A 22,374-nucleotide genomic window follows, 5' to 3' on the forward strand; every position below is an offset into this window, starting at 1 on the left:
ATCATAATCAGAGTTAGGTCTGTTATAATGTCACATTAATCTAACTTTAGAGAGGAAAATTTTGAAAAACAATTCAAGAAAAATTTCTAGGGTTCTTGAACAACAATCGATATATCTTTTAATCTGTTATCTCGATCAAAAATTGGTTTTCAGAGTTGAAATCAGTGAATCATTATCTCTTTTACCCATATATTTGATACAAATTTCATATAGTTCGATTTTCGAACTGATTTTTGCTCATCTCTAATTTTATCTGTTTTTAACTAATAATTTTTAGTTCAATCTATATTTCCTTTAATTTTTCAAATTTAAGCAAAATGACGCAATACGATTTCAAGACTTAGATTATATATGTAATCGAAATTTTATCTCAATTTTTTCATCAGCTAATATCTCTTGTAGAGCGTCAATTACTGGTAATGGTGTTGTCAAATAATAAAAAAAAAATGGAAGAACAATGGGATGGAATGAAAAGTTACATATCAGTAGTCAATGTACATGTAAAGCAGATTAGGTTACTAAATTGTGGTTTTTGTCAAGTTTTTACGATTGGACATTGTTTTACTTTTTGATATTTATTTACTTAACTGAGAACAATTAGGACACATTTCAGCATTCCGCAATTATCATATTTTGTTGTCCTGTGTATGCATTTTAACTAGTCGGTGGTTGTTGTTTTTTCCTGCCAACTTGTTGTTTGATTTGAGTCTGATAATCAAGCTAAACATACTATAATATGTGTTCTTACTTTTCATATCTTTCTTTCTGTTCATTTGTGTGGTTCATTTTTGAAGTAGTTATGGTGGGTGGCAATATTTCGTGTATTGATATGCTAGTGAAATGCTTGTTGTATGGCCTGTTGATCAATCTTAATTTTGTAGGGGAAGGACAAAGTATACAATCTTTTCTCAGAGAGGCTATACGATCAACACTTTTTGAGGAAAACGTGAAATGCTACTTGATTTTGTTTTAACCTCGTCCTATGCTAAGATAGTCAAAAGGATTATTTCCTTTCGGAATGGGGATAGACAAGTCAAGCGTACCGAGAATCATTCATTATGGTAGGCCACCTATATCTTTATATTTATCTCATCCCTACAGTAAGTATTTGATCATTTTATATAACAGGCATCTAAAGTTTTCTCTACACGTGTCAAATTTTTTTTTGCTCTACATTATGCTTTCTTTGATGACAGAGTTTGGAGGCATACCATCACTCTATCAGGAAGCAGGTCAAAACATTGTTGGCTGCAAGTGGGTGTTCAGAATTAAGTACAAAGCAGATGGCACTATTGATACACATAAAGCCAGATTGGTGGCCAAGGGCTATCATCAACAGTATGGAATTGACTTTGCTGAAACTTTCAGCCCTGTAGCTAAACCTACAACCATTAGACTTATACTTTCTATTGCAGTTAATTACAATTGGGCAATTTCTCAACTTGACATTTGAAATGCCTTTTTACATGGAGATCTTGAAGAACCGGTGTATATGGAGCAGCCTCCAGGATTTCAAGATGAAGAAATCCCCACTATGTCTGTAAGTTACACAAATCCATCTATGGATTGAAACAGGCTCCAAGGGCCTGGTATGGCAAATTATCAGATGTTCTTCTTTCTCTTGGCTTTATGGCATCTTTGGCTGACACTTCACTCTTTGTTCAAAAATTGGGTAAAAGACTCACAATAGTGCTGGTATATGTTGATGATATCTTAGTCACTGGAAATGATACAACTTATATCACTGCTTTCATCTCTGAATTGAACAATCATTTTCCTGTCAAAGATCTTGGTGTTCTTCATTACTTTCTTGGTCTTGAAGTCTTAAGAAATTCAGCTGGAATTTTTCTATCTCAATCCAAGTACATTCTGGACTTGCTCAAAAAGACTAACACGGTTGGTTGCAAACACTGCTCTTCTCCAGCTGCTGCTAACGCTCAACTTACATATGAGGGTGAATTACTTCCAGATCCTACTTCTTACAGATCAATTGTTGGTGCATTACACTACTTAACTTGGAGCAGACCTGAAATATCTTTTGCAGTCCAACAAGTCTGCCAATTTATGTCTCAGCCAACCACTCATCACTTAGCTGATGTTCATAGAATTCTCAGATATCTAAAAAGGACTATTGATTATGGGATTTGTTTCACCAAGGGGCCAATGACTTTACATGGTTATTCAGATGCTGACTGGGCTGGTGCTATTACTGACAGTAAATCGATTGGTGGTTTTTGCATTTATTTTGGTTCTAATCCCATTTCATGGTCAACTAAGAAACAGGCTACAGTTTCAAGGTCTTCTACAGAATCTGAATACAGATCCTTAGCCATTGCAGCTGCAGAAACTTATTGGATTTGTCAAATTCTCAAGGACCTTCATTTTCATCTCTCTTCATCACCCAGACTTGGTTGTGACAATGTGAGCTCTATTTCTTTAGCTTCCAATCCTGTTATGAACATCAAAATGAAGAGTCTCAGAGTTGATTTTCACTATGTCAGGGAGCTTGTCAAACTTAAACTTTTGCAGGTCTACTATGTTGCTACAGTGGATCAAACAGATGATATCTTTACTAAGGGATTTCATGGCCCCAGATTCAAGTTTCTCACATCCAAGTTGAAGGTCTCTTCTCCAGCCACCTTACACTTGAGGGGGGTAATGGCATAACTAGTATGACTGCAGAGCAAGCCAATGTTGATAGTTCTAAAACTGTCACTTCTACTGACTGTGGCAGTACAGAGTAACATGCTCAGGGTGCTCAAGTAAATATGAAGTGTGTTTCACACACATGTGAAACTGTCTTCTTTAAATAGCTGTCACCAATGTCTGTGAAGAATAACTTTAATTTGAATTTCTTTTTCTGTTTTACTTTTCTCTTTCCTCTCTGATACTCAGAGAATGTAAGAACCCTAGATTTGTTTTTGTTAATGAAGAGATGAATACAATGTTATTACAAAGAATCCAAAGTTAGCCTTCAGCATTGAGATATTGGTGACAGTTAGTTTCCTAATTTAACTTCTAAGTGGAACTACTATTTTCAGCTTCGTTGATGAACCAAACTAAGCAGCACAGTCCAAGTGAGAAAAAAACACTTCTAATATATGCTAACACACTAATAGAGGACGGGAAAACAGGATCAATGTCTAATAATACCTTCATTTTATAACCATTTTCAAGGACCTTAAGTTGCTCTAAATCTTCTTCAAGTTGCAGCGGAGTAGGTGCAAGCTCTGAATATTTCTTCAAAAACTTCGAGTCATAGCTCTGGCCAGATAAATGTAGGATCATCATTGACCAACAAAAAAAATGCCAACCCATCAGGAACTTAGATAGTCCACACAGCGACACATAATATAGTATATCTTTAAACAGGCGAATTCAGCAGCACAAAAATATGTGCTCCAAAACTAACGAATACCTGGATACCAAGATGAAGTAGATAAGGGGAGTTTGGATTGACTTTTCCTGACCTGTATAAATTGGTTGAAAAGTACATTAATTTTTTCTTAAGAAAATAGGGAACTCAATTAGCATGAAACTGAAATCGTCCAAACTGCTTACTTATTAAATGGGATTAGCCCCTCGAAAAATAGATTGCATAGCCATGGTTGTCGACAATACATTTCACCCTGTTTGGATCAGTTGAATTTTCAGGCTTTAAAGATGTCACACCAGTGCTGAAAACAGCATCAGGAGCTCCCTATGGACCAAAAGTCATTCAAATAAAGGAACAAGGAAAACTGTGCATAAGGTCAAAAAAAGATCCCAAATCACTACCTGCAGAGCTTTAACAATTCCATCTATGATCCCTGGTTCAATAAGAGGTTCATCAACCTGAATATGGACGATGATATCATATTTCCTCTCAAGCTTCTCCAATGCTTCATTGCATCGCTCAGTACCTATGAATCAGGAAGAAAAAAAAAATTGGTAAGACAAGACATTAGAACAAGTGAACACTCGTAACATGTAGCAAAAATACTTCTCTATCATTTCTACCAGATTCTGATGTCGTTATCACATCAGCACCAAATCCTCGACAGCATTCTGCATTTTTCTCATCATCGTTGCCACAACTAGTGCATTAAGAAACTTTATACGGTTAAGTACAAGTCATAAAAGATGATAATTTCAAGCTAACCAAGTGATGAGCACACATGTATTTCTCCTTCTGGCCACCAGACCAAAAAAATTCATTAACCAGAATTTCTACCTCTTTAAAAGATACTTATACAGACATCGGCAAAAAATGATATCAGTATACTAATACTAGAGTTGAAATTCACAAAAATGGGAAAGAACATTAAAATCCGTACCAACATGGTCCAGTGTCGAGGCTAGTTTTGCTCTCTCCCATGTTCTCTGTTGAACAGCAAGAAGAAAATCATGGTATCCTCTACTCTAAATCATAGAATGAGAAGAAACTCATAAACGAGTTTTATAGGTACATCCTTTTGTACCTTATGAGACACTGCTATTCTTATTGGTCATGTAAATTGGACTCCTTTTCAACTGTGTAACAATGATACTGGTAAGCGTCTAGGTATCGGGTATGGAGACAAGCTCTTCAGTAAGCCCACCAGAAAATATTGCATACAGGGACATGGAATGGGAGATAGAGTTAGGTTAATGTTATGTACATTCTTCTTAGGAGAAACATAGCTATTCCAGTCTTACATCAAAGAAAAAAACAGCCATGTTTCTTCTTCAGCTTCTAAGTTCTAAGGCAATCAAATTGCAGATATCAAAGTTATATGGCTAGCACAACCGCGGCAGTGTCCGTGCATGTCTGAGTAGAGTTCCAGTGTCGATTCTAGGAAATTTTGAAAAAGAAGGTGATCTGCTGTGTCACAGCTTTTCAAAAATACTCAGCAATTATCATTTTTCGGTAATTCAAACATGCGCAGCGCTGGATTCGGATATCTATGGATCATAATATTTCTTCCCCATTATCAAATAACAATGTTAATTATATCTGAACAACAACATACATTACGTTCATTTCTAACAAGCGAGGACATGAAGAACTGACCTATGATTCAACACTTCCAAAACAACATATATTAAGTTGCAGATTGAATTCTTTCTTCCTAACTAATCCGAACAAGATCACTATATTTGAATCCAAACCCACATACAGACACCCAGCTTTTAATTCTAATTATAAGTAAATAGAAACCCAATTGATAAGAACATGTTCAGTCATTTATGAAGACAATATCAAATCAGAATGCCAAAACCAAAGGAACTTCAAGTTTAAGACAGTAATTGGTAGAAACATAGTGTGGGCAACAATACCTAAATCATGGGTTTCCCAAGAATATGAACTATAAAGGGCTTCGAATCTAGAGAAAGCATAACGAGCAGGTATAATACCAATTACACCACTCCTGAATTTCCCAGATCCTCGAATTGAAAAGGCAGCTCCAATTGCTGCTGCTGCAATTGCAGCACCTGTAACTAGTCCGTACATAATCCATGACTTGCAATTACTATTTGATCCACATGATGAACCTTGATCCATCTTTCTTCTTCCTCAGTCCTTGAGAGAGAAGAGAGTGACAGTGATGCATTAGGGTTCTTTAGCGACTCTGCGAGTAACAAAAAGGAAAAAACTGGGTTTGAATGACAGATCTTAAACCTGTTCGGATTAAGTATGGAAATATTTGTCACTAACGCCATAACTACAATAACCACCTTATAACCTTTGTAAAATTAACATTTTGTTTCTCTAAACTTAAAATTAACAGTACTAACATGGTTAACTATAAGTAGTCAAAATAAGTTACTTAGTTAAACTACTTTTGTGGTACTGAGCTCTATAGTACAATTGCAGGGTATGTAACTCCGTTAACAGAAACAGGTATATTATGAAGCCTAAATAAAGAAAATAGAAAAAGAATTCCTCTTATGTGTTGCTTGGGTACATGAAAACCCTCACTTTAGCTCCCTACACAATTAAAACTAAACACAAGCGACCTCAGCGATAAAATCAAACATTATAAAATTCACAAATACAAAGGAACATACATGTTACGCACATAGAAGAGAAGCACGTTCCACACCATTGTGAACCATTGCAATCCATGGGTGCAGAAAATATGTTATACCGAAACGTTCTGGTTGTGGCACTGTTATCCTTGAATATTTAAAGAAACAAGTATTCAACAATTTTGGTTTTCCAAATGAATCTGACGGTATAAAGTACAGGTCTGGCAATCCTGGATAGTGGTTTATTGAAAACAATCTCTTGCCTGTTGATAGTGATGAACCTCTACCTACGAAGGGGGCAATATGTACCAACACTGACACTAAAACAACACCATTTAGATAAAACGTTCCCAAATTGCAACTTACCTCTAAACAGACCTAGGAAAAACATATAAACGCAAAGTACCCATTGCTGGACTGAGGTTCATTTGTGGATGGAACAAAGTACAAAATAAAATATGCATTTCAAGATAAAAGATGAGTCACTCGTAAACATGCATTGGAATAAGAATTCAAATGATGCATACCTGGTACTACTGATAGGAATCCTAGCAGCAGGCACTTTCCTTTTGTCATATCCCTTCTTCGGTTAGATGATTTGGCTGCTGCACTGTCCTGAATCCAAATCAAACAAGAGAGATTCTTAATCAATGTTTATAATCAGACTGATCAGAATAGGACAGGCATTTTAACTATCTAGCAGATCGGTTCACAGTCATGTGCACAAATTTAAGGAAATTAAACAGACACGAGGATTCTAGATGATAATAAAACAGGAGTATACATACACCATTTGCCACAGGTAACAACTAACAACTGAATAATCACATCCCAGAATAGAACAAGAAGAAACATATTTTCTGAAAAGAGCTCATCTGGCAGCAGTTTTGCATTTCAAATCCAAAATTTAACTTCACATCATGAGCATACCGTTAACATCTCTATTCTATCCTTCCATATCTATCATTATCTCGTCACCTAATTCTTTCACATACATTTGTGTACCCATAAAACCTCAAAAAAAATAGACATTACCATATCATTACTGTATGGCTAAAAATTCTTAGCCCGATTAGAGGAATACTTGCCTATGGCTCATGTGTTGGTCTGTTTTTTCTACTCTTACGGCTCAACCGAAAACTAATCACTTCCTTCAGTGCGGCTCTCTTCTTCTCCTTAAAATTCCAGAGCACTTGATCTCCTCTCATTCTCTTTAGTCCAATCAACCTACTTTTGTTTGACTTTTCTGACTCCATTTGCTGCATTAATGGTACACATTTACACCAATCAAAATCTTGTGTTTAGATCAACCTAAAGTTCAAAAAAGAAAAAAAGCTTCAGAAATAATAACAATTAAGATAGATATACCATGATAAGTTCTTGGCGAGCTTCCTGAACATCTTTAAGCTCTATGAACCTTTTTTGATTCTCATCCAATGTCTTCTCTGTTAGGATTAATGCCTTAGGATTAACCTCACAAGACACTAATAGTTCTTTGGATCAACGTAGAACTAAAGAAAACAGAAATAAGATGTACTAAACGAAACAAAGAAAGACACAAGATTTAACGTGGTTCGGCAATATGCCTACGTCCACAAACGGTTACGATCAACTCTTATTATAGAACGAATTACATAGAATAAACCACAACTATGACCAGTAGGATGCTGTTCACAAACCCTAAACAATTCTTTATGAACCAAACGTTCTAAACCCTAAAATTCTCTAGTTATGAGAACTCTTCTCTGAATTGTGTTGTGTGTTTTCCCTTAAGACTTGTACACCTATTTATATAGGTTACAAACTTGTCTTCCAAGTATATGAGTTATACTAGGAAACGTAAATATAGCTACAAAAGGAAATCTTGAGTTTAACTAAATTAGGAAACCTCTATCTATACTAAATTAAGGAAACACCTAGACGATTCTAGAATACTCTAGAATCTTCCTAAAACATCGACAACATAACAATTCTCCACCTTGCCGATGTTTCTACCAAACTGAGCTTGATCTTCTCAAGTTAACCGTAGCCTCAAATGCCCCTAGGGCCTCAACAACGAGCAATATTGATCAAGCTGAGACACCTCACAAACTTGACCTTCGGAACGACTTTCGTCAACATGTCTGCTGGATTATCTTACGTATCAACCTTCAATAGTTGTACTAATCCGTTATCAACAACTTCTCGTACCTTATGATAACGAACATCAATATGCTTGGTGCGTGCATGATAAACTTGGTTTTTAGATAAATGAATAGCACTTTGACTATCACAGTTCACATCAACACTCCATTGTATAATCTCCAAGTCTTTAACTAAACCACGAAGCCATAATGCTTCCTTAACAGCCTCCGTCACAGCAATATACTCTGCCTCCGTAGTAGACAAAGCTACGATTGGTTGTAACATAGACCTCCAACCGATAGGTCCTCCACTTAGTGTAAAACAATACCCTGAAGTAGAAAGACACTTATCCCTATCAGCCGCATAATCAGAATCAAAAAATCCACAGACCTTCAAATTCTGTTCCTTCTCAAACACTAAACCAATATCCAAGGTCCCTTGAAGATATATCAAAATTCCCTTCACCGCATACCAATGTGCTCTTCCAGGATTAGACATATAACGACTAACTAAACCAACTGCTTGTGAAATATCCGGACGAGTATAAACCATAGCATACATCAAAGAACCTACCGCATTAGCATAGGGAACCTTTGACATAAACTCTTTCTCCTCAGTTGTAGTAGGACACAACTGTTTTGATAACTTAACTGTAGGCGGAATTGGAACACTAATAACTTTGGAGTTATGCATTCCAAAGCGACGAAGAACCTTCTCAAGATAGGATTTCTGAGTAAGACATAACTTTCCCTTAGATCTGTCTCGAGTAATCTCCATACCCAAAATCTTCTTAGCTGGACCCAAATCCTTCATCTCAAACTCTAAACTCAATTGTTTCTTTAAAACATCAATTTCTGACTTGCTCTTTGTCACATAGAGTAAAAGATAAACAAAACTTCCATCTGGAAACTTCTTAAAGTACACACACTGATCATACTTGATACAAGTATACTTTTGCTGCAACATAAACGTATCAAACCTCTTGTACCATTGTCTTGGCGACTGTTTCAAACCATACAATGATTTCTCAAGTCGACACACATAATCTTCCTTACCAGCAACTTCATAACCGATGGGTTGTGACATATAAGTGTCTTCCTCCAAATTTCCATGCAAGAATGTTGTTTTGACATCTAATTGCTCGAGCTCTAAGTCAAACTGCGTCACAAATGCTAAAAGGACTCGGATAGAAGTGTGTTTAACAACCGTAGAGAAAACTTCATTATAATCCACACCTTCATTTTGTGCATATCCCTTAGCTTCTAACCTTGCTTTGTATCGTACACAACTAACGACACCCTTGGAATCTGGAATTTCATCCTTTATCGTATAGACCCACTTGCACCCAATCTTCTTTCGACCCTTAGGAAACTTAACAAGATCCCAAGTGCGATTCTTGTGAAGAGACTTCATCTCCTCATCCATGGATGTTTTTCACTCAACGGCATGAGTATTACTCATTGCCTCCTCAAAGGTAAACGACTCATCCTCAAAAACAGAGAATGCATAAGATGCAAACTCATAAAAACCATAACGAACTGGTGCACGTCTCTCACATTGAGACGTCAAGGACGGAATATTCTCAACTTGTTGCTGTGTAGATTCCTCAGTAGGAACCTCAAACTCAACTTCATCTTCTACAAGAGTTTCTTTTTCTTCTTCTATAGTAGATGAACCAGGAACCCTTTGCTCCACCTGCATCGAATCATCTTCAACACCGCTACTACTCTCACTTTCAATTTGAGAGTCCCAATCAGTGAACTTCTTTGAATCAAGCATCGCTTTCTCATTAAAGGTCACATCACGACTGATAATAAACTTATTCAGTTCTGGGCACCATAGACGATACCCCTTAACACCTAATGGATAACCTAAGAAAATTGCTTTCTTAGCCCTAACACCCAACTTATCTTCTTTCACATGAAAATAGGTTGGACAACCAAACACCTTCAAATTAGTATAATTGACGGGATTACCGGTCCATACCTCCATAGGTGACTTACACTTAATAGCTGTTGATGGTGATCGATTCACTAAATAGCACGTCGTGTTAACTGCTTCATCCCACCAAATCTTGTCTAAACTTGCGTTTGACAACATGCACCGTGCTCTCTCAAGTAACGTTCGATTCATTCTTTCCGCTACTCCATTTTGCTATGGCGTACCCTTGACTGTGAAGTGCCTAACGATACCTTGTTCCTCACAAAACTCCTTCAATGGGTCTTCGATGTATTCACGCCATTATCGGAACGTATCTTCTTAATCACACGACCAAGTTGTTTCTCTACCATGGTCTTCCACTTCTTAAACACCTCGGTGACTTCATTCTTATGCTTCATGGTGTAAAGCCAAACTCTCCTCTAAAAGTCATCAATAAAGGTCACAAACCACCTAGCACCTCCCTTAGAAACTGTACGAGAGGGACCCAAAACATCCGAATGGATGTAATCTAACATACCCTGCGTTTGATGTACATCGGTACCAAAACTGCTCCTACATTGCTTCCCGAAGATACAATGCTCACAGAAATCAAGCTTGCAAGTCTTTTCACCTCCAAGCAAGCCTTTACTACTCAACACGGACATACCTTTCTCACTCATATGCCCAAGACGCATATGCCATAAACGTGTTGACTCCATCTGTTTCTCATCAATTGATTGAGAAACCATAGCTCCACCACAAACTATATCTCCTTGTAAGAAATATAAATTACCATGTCTTTCACCGGTCATCTTCAAACTACCGTCGTAGTATACCTTCAAGAATCCATATTCAGAAACATACTTGTATCCAAGTGATTCAAGTACTCCTAACGAAATCAAACTCTTCCTTAAATCTAGAACATGTCTAACCTCTGAAAGTGTTGTGATAACACCATGCGAACGAACCTGTATCGTACCAACTCCAACTGTTTGCAGGCATTAGAATTTCCCATCATAACAGTACCACCATTCACCTCTCTATAAGCAGTGAAACAATCCTTTGAAGGACACATATGATACGAAGCACCGGAATCAAGCATCCAACCATCATTGAGATAACTCTTTGATGTAACGGTTAACACTTCCTCATCAAAAACACACATTGGGTCTTCTAAAACTTCACTTCCTTCCGCAACCGAAGCAATAACATTCTTCGAATCTTATTTCTCACGTTTCTCATCTCTTCCCTTAAGCTTGAGACAATCAGCCCTAATATGACCAGTTTTACGACAATAATAACACTCAATGTCGTTATTCTTGAAATGATTCTTCGACTTCTGCTTCTTATTACTATTCTTTCCTCTATCAACAAACAAACCCTCGGCTTGTACTTCATCGCTTAACTCTTGTTTCCTTAATGCCTTAACTTGTAAAGCAGCGACCACATCATCGAAAACCAACTTATTGTCTCCTTCGGTTTTCACACTCAGCAAGTAGTCAACGGAAGCATCATACGATGGAGGCAAAGAACATAATAATATCATAGATTTGTCCGTATCAGAAATAGTCACACTGATGTTAGATAAATCAGAAAAGATCTTATTAAACTCGTTAATATGATCAACCATAGGCTTACCTGAAGCCATCCGAAAGGCATGAAGCCTGCGCTTCAAGTAAAGCTCCGAAGTCAAATCCTTTTGCAAGTAGAGCTTCTATAACTTATCCCACAACACCTTTGCAGAGGTTTCACTCGAAAAATTATGAGTGATCTCCCTTGACAAACATAACCGAATAGTTGAACACGCCTCCAAAAATAGGTCATCCCACTTCTCATCGCTCCATTGCTTTGGTAACGCTGCTGGTTTGTCCTTGATCGCTTTGATTTGTTTCATACTAACAAGAATATCTTTAACATCAGTTTGCCATGATGTAAAATGTTTCTTCCCGTTGAATTTGATAATATCAAATCCATGCACCTTCGAAAAACTTCCACTTGATGTAGAACTAGACATCTTCACTTCCAACTATGATCCTCTCCATGCTCACCGTACCACTTGTTAGGATTAATGCCTCAGGATTAACCTCACAAGACACTAATAGTTCTTTGGATCAACGTATAACTAAAGAAAACAGAAATAAGATGCACTAAACGAAACAAAGAAAGACACAAGATTTAACGTGGTTCGGCAATATGCCTACGTCCACAAACGGCTACGATCAACTCTTATTATAGAACGAATTACAGAGAATAAACCACAAATATGACCAGCAGTATGTTGTTCACAAACCCTAAACAATTCTCTATGAACCAAACGTTCTAAACCCTAAAATTCTCTAGTTATGAGAACTCTTCTCTGAATTGTGCTGTGTGTTTTCTCTTAAGACTTGTACACCTGTTTATATGGTTACAAACTTGTCTTCCAAATATATGAGTTATACTAGGAAACCTAAACATAGCTACAAAAGGAAACCTTGAGTTTAACTAAATTAAGAAACCTCTAGCTATACTAAATTAAGGAAACACCTAGACGATTCTAGAATACTCTAGAATCTTCCTAAAACATCGACAACATAACATTCTCATGTTCATAAAAAGATTCATTACTATCACACATCATGGACCGCATAAGTTCAGCCTTTTCTTCATTGAGAAATGCAATTTGTCCTTCTACACTTGTCCTTTTTGTTGGTGAGTAAATCAATTCCAAGTTTACCCTCCTCCTTGTTCAAAGATTCAATATCACTATGCAGCTTATTCTTCTTATCTTGGAGGAACTCAAAATCAGTTTCCACTTCACACTTTCCTTTCTTGAGTAGCATAACATCCATCCCTAGTTTGGTTTTCTCTTGGTTGAGAAATTCTAAATCACTTGGCAGTTTCATCTTCTCCTTGTTGAGAAACTCAGTTTCAGTTTACAATTTCGTCTCCTCCTTGTTGAGCAACCCAGTCTCATTTCCCAAGTTAGTCTTTTCATTGCTAAGCGGTTCAATTTCAGTATCCAAATAGTCTTCTTTTCATTGAGTGAACGAATATGACCTTGTACTGTAGGCTTTTCTTTGTTGAGAAACTCAAAATCAGTTTGCAATTTCATATTCCCCTTGTTAAGTAACTCAGTATCAGCTCCTAGTTAACTCTTCTCATTGTTAAGAGATTCAATTTCACTTCCCATTTCAGTCTTCTTCCTTGTGAGTGATGCAGTATCTGTTCTGACTTCTTTATGCCAAGTACAGCCTTCTCTACCTTTAGTTAATTAAGATCATTCACCAATCCCTCGCCATTTTTGTTGAGTAATTCTAGATCATTTTCCACTGCAGACTTTGCTTTGCGTAACATTTCAAGTTCACATGGCATTTTATCAATCTCCTTACAGAGCAAATCAGCATCCCTTTCCAATTCATCCTTCTCCTCACTGAGCTGAGTCCCCGATTCTCTCCCTTAAGTATAATATTCTCTCTTCCTTTAGCTAGTAATAATTCAGCTCCACCTCCATTGTTAATTGTTTTTGGAATAGCTGAGTAGTATCATCCAACATCATCTTTTGCTCCTTAAGTATTTTAATGTCCCTTCTCAGTTTCAAGACTTCAAGTTCTCTAGAGATTCAACATCTTGATCATCATCGTCCCATAAAGTAATAATTTCTTCGCGGTGGTGCAATTTTGTTTATCATAAGTTACATCATAAGTTATAACTTGTGCAAAACAAAGAGAAATTGAAAAAAAAAATGAAATGAAAATTGATTGAAAATGGAGATAATTACATCATAAGTTATAACTTCTGTCCATCCACACAGATTTTCTTACTAAAATCCATTTTGAACTTAAAATGAAGAAATTTCTATTTCAATTGGAACCATCTCCATATATATTACAAAGTTGCTGAACCAACCTACCTTATTTGGAAGTTGCTGCTTCCTTGGTGCCATTCCTCCATTAGAATTACCATGAAAAATCTGTAACAACAACAAGGTGATACAAATATCGAATCTCTTTTCCCCAATAACAATAACAACTCTAATAAAAAGAAATGATTAGAAATGAAGATGATATTACTACTAATTCTTTAGAAGTTTAGGGTTACTTTCCGAGCAGCTATTTTTGTCGATCCAAGTTAGGGTTTTAAATGTGAATCTTGGTTGTCTCCCGTCTGCCTATGCACACTGTTGGTACAAAATTAATTACCCTAGTAATCTTTGAGATGTGTGTAAGTTGATTGAATCTTCTCCGTTGCTTTATTTCTCCATAATTGTAGATGAAAATTGAGGGTACCGCAAACACACTCTGATGTTTAAGTCAGAGAGAGTTCTAGGCAGGTTTTTCAGAAGAGAAAAGGAATTGTGATTGTGTACCTTTTGAGTTTGATTTCGGCCTCTATTTATTGTCAGAAATCAAATCTAGTTGTTATGATATGTGGTTATCTCAAATAACCATCTAGATTTATCCTTATCCCGCAAGATTTGTAGCTACCTTAAATAACCACCAAGAAATATCAATCACCTCACAATAATCTTAATTGTATGGTAGTGAAACAAGATATTGTGGAATCACAAACGATCAGACGAAGATGTTTGTGATTACTTTTTATATTGCCTATCGGAGAATAAATCTCGAGCAAATTTTAAAGAAGATAATACTCAATCACGATAGAAGATGCAAGATCAGATCACGCAACTACAGAGGAAATAGTTGGGTTTGGCTTCACAATCCCAATGAAGTCTTCAAGTCGTTAACCTACAGGGTTTCGTTAAAAACCTAAGGTTAAAGGAGAACCAACTCTAGTCGCAACTAGTATCACACAGGAGGTGTAGGGATTAGGTTTCCCAATTGCTAGAAAATCTCCTTTGTATAGTCTTTAAATCAGGGTTTGCAATCAATGCTACCTTGGTAACAAAGCATTCAACATTCACCGTTAGATGAAAACCTAATTTGACTCAAGCTAATATATTTCAACCGTTAGATTGAACTTATCTTGTTACACACAAATGAAATGTACCTTCATTTAGGTTTGAGTAACCGTACCTAAACGTGTACACCTTGTTGGCTCAACAATAGCTAAACGAAGTTATCCATACGAACACTTTCATACCAACCTCATCCATCTTAACCATAACAAGTTGAAATGACTCAAATGAAACTAGTTCTAGAGTTGTTCAATTGTTTATATTCTCATAGAAGTATACAAGATACAGTTGAAGAAAAATCGATTTTAATTCACATGAATCAAGTCATGAACATTATAGCCACGGTTTGCAAAAGATTGCATTCCTTATTATATAAATGTATAAGTTCATGAACAAACCGATTTTAGAACATCGTCTACTTAGGTATGCTTACGGGTATGCGTACCTAATTAGTCGGACTAAGTTTGGGTTTCGCCGGTACGCGAACTGGTAGGCATACCAATTCAACTTCCAAACTCAGCAGAAATTCTCGGACCTGAAACTTACGCCAATACGCGTACTGGTTTGCATACCAGGTTCCCGTACTTCTCAAACCAACATGTACGCATAAGGGTATGCATACTATGATTCCTGGACATGGATTACATATGTGCAAGCACACACACTATGCTTAAATCAAATTGTTCTAAACTCTCATTTCAACCATTGAAACATTTTTAGAAGACGGGAATAGTTGTCTTACACAAACGATTAGCTTCAACGCAATTTCAAGTGATCGAATGATCAATACGAAACATTCTGAATCTACATCAAATGACTGTTTCACACAAATCATGTAAGACGTTACCAGGCGATTTTCACATGATCATCTTTTGACTTTCGTCAAGAATACTTGGCTAAAGCGAAAGGTTACCAACACATATTTCGAAGCGAATTAAACTCAACTCGAAATATAAATGTGTATAAATAAAGCCTATATAGCTATACGACTTTTGTCTCAAATAGGACCATAGAGTAGATATACTTTTGAGTGATAGATGAGTTCAAGTATCCATATACCTTTTGTTGATGAAGTTCCACAAGCTCCCCTTAGTAGTTCTTCGTCTTCAATCGATGAACGCCATGAGGCCTAGTGCTCAACTACACTTTTATACTCATGTTGATGTATAATAAACTATAAGTCTTGATTTCCAGTCTACTTTTATACTCATATTAATGTATTTTCCATACTGAGGTAGTTCTACCCTTTTCTTTGGGATCTCCTCAGTATCCGCTGGCTGCAGTTGTACGTACTCCATGAATTTGCCTTCGTCGAGGAATCTTTGGATGACGTTGCGCAGGTGGTAGCATGTATCAGTAGTATGTCTGTAGTATTGGTGGTACGCACAGTACTCCTTAGACTGATTTGTCTTTTCTGGATGTTTTCCCCTAATATTAGGGTAAGGAAAGCCTGGCTTTGCTCCCTCCTTGCTTAGGATGTGAGAAAAAGTTGTGTTTAAATTTGTGTAAACCTTATCCATAAATTCTTCTCTTCCTTTGCCTCTTTTTCCATCTCCGTGCTTGGATCGCTTGTCTCGAGAATTGGTTCTTCCCTCGGCTTCGTTTTGTCGCTTAGATACCTCCGGAATTGGTTCCAGAAAGTTAGTTCGTTGCGGAGCTGTTGATGCCTTTGCTTGTGCCCTGGGGTTGTCCTTCTAGATTTATTCGAGTCTGATGCAACGGTCCTGGACAACCCTGAGCTCGCCATCGGAATCGAGGGCTCTGTTGTGAAGCTCCACGAAGATGGCTGAGGTTCTATCAAGTCCGTACTTATAGCAATTTATGCTAATTTCTGGATTGACTTTTCCAATTGCTTGGCATGTCTTTTGCCACCTGTCTGTGTTCTGCATCAGCGTCTCCCGGGGACCGATAGCTAAAGAAAATAGCCTATTTAACCCCTCCTTTGTTGATTTGTTGTACATGTATGTCTCCAAAAACACCGTAGATAATTGTTCTAAGGAGTCAATTGAGTTTGATGGTAAGTTGTCATACCAGGACAGTGTTGATCCCGTCAAGCTTGCTGGGAAGTACCTACGAAGTACCACCTCGTTTTTTTCCCAATGGGGAAGGACACGAGTGTAATACCGTAGGTGGGCTGTGGGATCTGAGGCACCATTGTATGCTTGGAACGTAGGTACCGGGCATTTCGGAGGGATGGTTTTCCTCAAAATGCGAAAGAATAGGTGACGTGGTTGCCTCATGTAGTACTTCTTCTAGTCTTGCGCCTGCGTGGCCAGTTTTTAGGCCTTGGATCTCCTTCCGCATTTTCTCCATTTGCTCCATGACCATGTTCACATTGTGAGCATCTTTGGAAAATGCTTCGTGGTAGTAGGTTTGAGAGGGCTAGTATGTTGAATCATTTTCATCTGGATCATGGTGCGCTCTCCTTGCTTTCTTAGGATGATTCTCCTTTGGTGGGTTGAGATCCACCCTTCGTCTTCCTGAGATATCCCCATTTTCACGCCTCGGTTGTGGAGGGTGAGTTTGGGAACCTTCAACTTGTATGTCTAACATACCTTTGAGGTTCTGGTTCTCTTGGGCCATCTCGTGCATTGCATCTTCGTTTTTCTTGTTACGAAGTAACAAAGCTGCTATTTGTGCCGCCATTTGGTCTTCGTTGTGGGCTCCACCCCCCTGAGGAGTGATGTCTGCTGGATCTTCAAAGTTTTCCACTCCTTCCTCTATAATTGGCGTGTCTGGATCTATCTGAATTGGAGTTATGTTTCCCAACCCTCGCCCCGTAGGAGCTAAGTTTCTGGGTAACCCTACGTTGGCCGCAGGTGGCTTCGTAGCTGTAGCATGCTCCGGTAATGGCATGCCGTCGATTGGTTGAGCTCCTGATGTTTTCCCCATCCCTTCAGCAGGAATAGGCGATTTGTTAGAAACTGTTCTTCTTGTTATTTCACTTTGTCCGTCCTCCGCTTCATTCCTTTGGTTTGCTTGAGACGACTTTTGGGATCTCCCTCTTGTGATAGCTGGTCGTGAGCTTGTTGATACATCAGTTGGTTTCTACATGACTTCGGCTTTGGTTATCCTGCAGTTACAGAAAAATCGAAGAAGTCTGCTACTTGGGTACCTTCGTTAAAAGTAACTATTAATGCTCTGACACAGAAGACTGTTAAGCATCTTTTTCAAAAAAAGGACTGAAATAATGTTTTTGACAGACGGGTATTAAATGCTTATGATATCCTTGGAAAATACAACCTTAAAATGTCGAAAACCAATGAAAAAGGGGGGTGTCAGATCTTGAGAAAAACAAGGCTATTAAATGCGTTGGAGGATCTTTTATCCTTAAACTTTTACTGAGATTCCTCTGTCAGTCAAAGGTTCTCAGATCTAAGATGCGCTTTGTTTAAGAAAGGTTGTTTTAGTATAAAACAAACATTTTGGCATTTTGTGAGTATGTTTTTTGAAAGATTTGTTGTGGATCTGTAATGAGGCACGTTTTTAGAGGCTATGAACTCAAAAACATACATAAATAATGGATGAACGAATCACTAGAGAGTGAGATTCATCGATGAAACACAGATCCCTTCGTTTCAGAAGATGTATAAGTAAAATGTAAAATTGTGCCTAAACTCAGGTTCGTGAGAAAAACACGGTGGGCGCCAAACTGTGACTACTCGTTTTCCCGTAGTCTACGTAATGTATACAGCTCTGAGGATCTGATACTAAGTAATATTGATACCTCCGTTGAACCGATATTGCCAAGTAATAAATGATATCTAAGATCACAATAACAACGAAGAACACAAGTATATATAAAAGCTTCTAAGTTATCATGAGACACAAGAGATTTACGTGGTTCGACATTTGTCTACATCCACGGGGTAATGAGTGCTTGTTTTTGTATTAAGTTGTGGTGGTTACAAAGATCTTAAATGCTTCCCAAAGTAATAGAGAGAACTCAAGTGGAAGTAAATACTTAAGTTATAAACATTAAAGAGGTATAAGCTTAAGACTAGATCTTCTCTCCTAGATATTGAATGCCCTTAGTTTGTTGGTGACGCTTGATATTTATATCCCTCTTGCTCCAGGTATATCTTTGCTTCCTCTGGGTCCAGCATCTGCTGATATAACTTTCATACCAATGGTACCTTCGGCCACCGCGTACTTTCTCCAGTTATATTTCGCCACCTCAGCTGGCCCACGTTCCTTCGGGAACTACCCAACCTTAGTACAGGTTGTACCTTCGTTCACCGTAAGCTTCCGCCAATCGGGTTCTGCCATGCTTTCTCTCTCCACGTTCCTAGATTCATGCGTGTAGATAAGAGATTTGAGCATTTAATGTTGATTGGATGCGTCATCTACCTATGTCCCCTTGCCAGCTGACTCTATATAGACTAGGCTTTTTCCTTCCTTATCTTGACCGTTCACGCCTTCTTTCTTGGGATGAGATAAAGTAGATCTGCGGAGGTATCCCTTGTTACTCAGGCTTCTCTGTTTAGCGAAGGCTACACAATTAGGTATATATGCGGCCACTAAGACCGTGACACGTGCTCCACAAAATATTGGTATTCACATATATGTTGCATATCCTTTCTTGTTTCCTCCAACTCTTCAAGAACACCAGAAAACTTCTGAAGATTTGAAAGGACAGCCTTAGTTTCTTTACATTCTTCCTTTTTCTTTTCAAGGAAGAGCGCACTGGAGATTTATCTTTTTCCTTCATGATTGATGGTCTAACAATCATATTAACCTATTTTCCATCAGAAGTCATAATGCTCGGAGTCTCCATACAAGTATGGGTTTGTGAGAGATATTCAAAAAGCAATCTCTACAAAGCAAACTTGTGATAAAAAGAGTTTTTCAAGGAAGGAAAAAGGAATGTAGAGTTACGGAACCTTTATACAAATAAGAAGATTCACGTAAGCACAACTTTAAACCCTAAAGAAGGCAGAATTGTCGATTTTAACCCTCTTTTAATGAAACGAAACATGGAAACATCTTTTCAATATCAAATTAGGATATGAAAATATCAACTGAAATCCAAACAAAAAGAAAATTTTCTTTTTCTTAAGGCCTGAAAGTGCTAAACTCTTGTCTCTTTGGAATCAGGCACTTGAGACAAGAAGCACAGCCAACACAATTACACTGTGTTGGGGTGAACAATAATCTGTCTATCATGACCTTTTTGTAAAGAGTTACTAGAATCCTATTTCATGGAATGTTTAGACCATGTTCTTTTCTGTAGTGTTCTAACTTTTTCTTTAGAAATTAACTTCTTTGGAGAAGAGTTGAGTTTACATACCTCAGACGACTTCTGAACAATTTTGAGCTTGTTTGTTAATCAATTTGCTCTCCGTTGAAGTTTGATGATATATCTTACTTTATGCTTGTACTTGAAACAACTAAACAGTTCGTGACCCTTAGTAGTACAGTAAGAACATGTCAAGGTGGAGGATGGTTCAGACACCAGAGGGGAGCAAGCTGCTAGACATGTTGCTATACCTGAAACATTAGAAATAGAATTTCCAGTAGACAGAGAAAAATCCATCTTATCCTCCAAAATAGTTGAAGAAGTTTCTCCAGGAAAAATATTAAGATTGATGTGGGTATTTCTTGCTACAATTATCAAAATCAATATTTTCTGCAAGGAGCGCAACACTTGATTTTTCATCTTCATTTGAACCATAATGATCAGATATTTCATCAAGAGTTGCAGCAAGACCTTTGTTCCCAGTGTATTTTCTATGATTTGGACACTCATTGGAAAAATGACCAAAACCTTTACACTTGAAGCACTGAGGCATATCATCATCATCAGTATCGACTGGGTCCCTATTTTTAGGAGGAATACGGTCATAAAGTTTAACTGATGATCTAGGCTTATCTCTGTCAAATCGTTTACTTCTCTTCAAAACAAGATCTCTAAACTATCTTGTGATCAGAGAGATTCAGTTATCAAGATCTTCATCTGACGAGTCAGTCTCAATAGGATCATCTACAGAGTTGCCAACACATTTACTTTTGTCAAGTAACTTTGTGTTCTTTTGTGCTTTAAAAGCAATATCCTTTCCAGATTTGGATGTATGCTCATGATCAAAGATCTATAACTTCCCAACCAGAGCATTCCTGGATAAAGTGTTAAGGTTATTTCCTTCGACGATGGCATGTTTCTTAGAATCATATTTGCTTGGCAACGATCTGAGAATTTTCATCACAATTTCCTCTTCAGGAATAGTCTTACCCAATGCAAAAGATGCATTAACAGTTTCAGAAACTTTGTAATTAAACTCATCAAATGAATCTTCATCAGTCATACGAAGGTTTTCTCAATCAGAATTTGATTTTGAAGCCTTCCTTTTTAGAGGTATTCCCTTCGAATACAGTTTCTAAGATATCCCATGCATCTTTAGACCGAGTGCACGTAGTCATATGGTGCTGAAGATCTGGGATAGTGTCATGAAGGATAACATTTAAACCGTCAGATTTTTTCTTTGCAACGAGAATCTCGTTTGGTTCATATCTACCAATATCCTTTGTAATAGAGACACCGTCTACTCTAACCATTGGAGGATTGTAGCCGTTAACAACATAAACCCATGATTGAAAATCACGCGCTTGAAGAAAGGTACGCATATCAATTTTCCACCATAAGTAATTTGAGCCATCGAAGACTGGTGGTACGTTTACTGAGATGGCACTTCTGTCCATAGAGTCAGATCGCAATAAACACAGACTTATAAGGTCTTAAACGTGTTTTCCTTCTTTGATACCAATTGAAAAAACGGGGATATAACAACCTCACCCAATATTTCTTTTAGGCAATCTGTATGGAAAAACTCCAACATAATTCCAAGTGAGTCAACTAGACAGTCAGACTCCATCAGTGGAAATATATCCAAGAGTTGTATCTTTGTTTCACAATATAGTCAGCAAATCAAACAGATAGAAATCCGCAAGCTTGATTATTATGTGAAACAACTTAAACAGTACCAAAGACCAATGTTCAAGTGTCAAACAATTTATATCAACAACCAAAGGTTAGATTATCAAATTGATTGAACTACGCACAACCTGTGATATTTAAATTATATAAACAAATATAATGCGGAAAAGAAATAACATAGACACCAGAAATTTTGTTAACAAGGAAACCACAAATGCAGAAAAATCTAGGGAAGTAGTCCAGATTTGAAAACCACACTGTATTAAGTCGCTACAGACTCTAGCCTACTACAAGTTAACTTCGGACTGGAATGTAGTTGAGCCCTAACCAATCTCACACTGATTAAGGCACGGTCGCGTTCCTTACGCCTCTGAATCCCAACAGGACTCTACGCACTTGATTCCCTTTAGCTGATATCACCTACAACTAAGAGTTGCTACGACCCAAAGTCGAAGACTTGATAAACCAATTTTTCTCGCACAGAAAAGTCTATAGAATATATAAATCT

The 22,374-nt window shown here is 37.5% G+C and overlaps 1 pseudogene; it reads right to left on the reverse strand.

Moving 5' to 3' along the window:
• Positions 1 to 1,228: 1,228 nt before the first annotated feature.
• Positions 1,229 to 5,640, reverse strand: LOC113354162 (annotated as a pseudogene).
• Positions 5,641 to 22,374: the final 16,734 nt, after the last annotated feature.

This window comes from Papaver somniferum, chromosome 2, assembly GCF_003573695.1.
Source record: "Papaver somniferum cultivar HN1 chromosome 2, ASM357369v1, whole genome shotgun sequence".
In the NCBI taxonomy this organism is placed as follows: domain Eukaryota; kingdom Viridiplantae; phylum Streptophyta; class Magnoliopsida; order Ranunculales; family Papaveraceae; genus Papaver; species Papaver somniferum.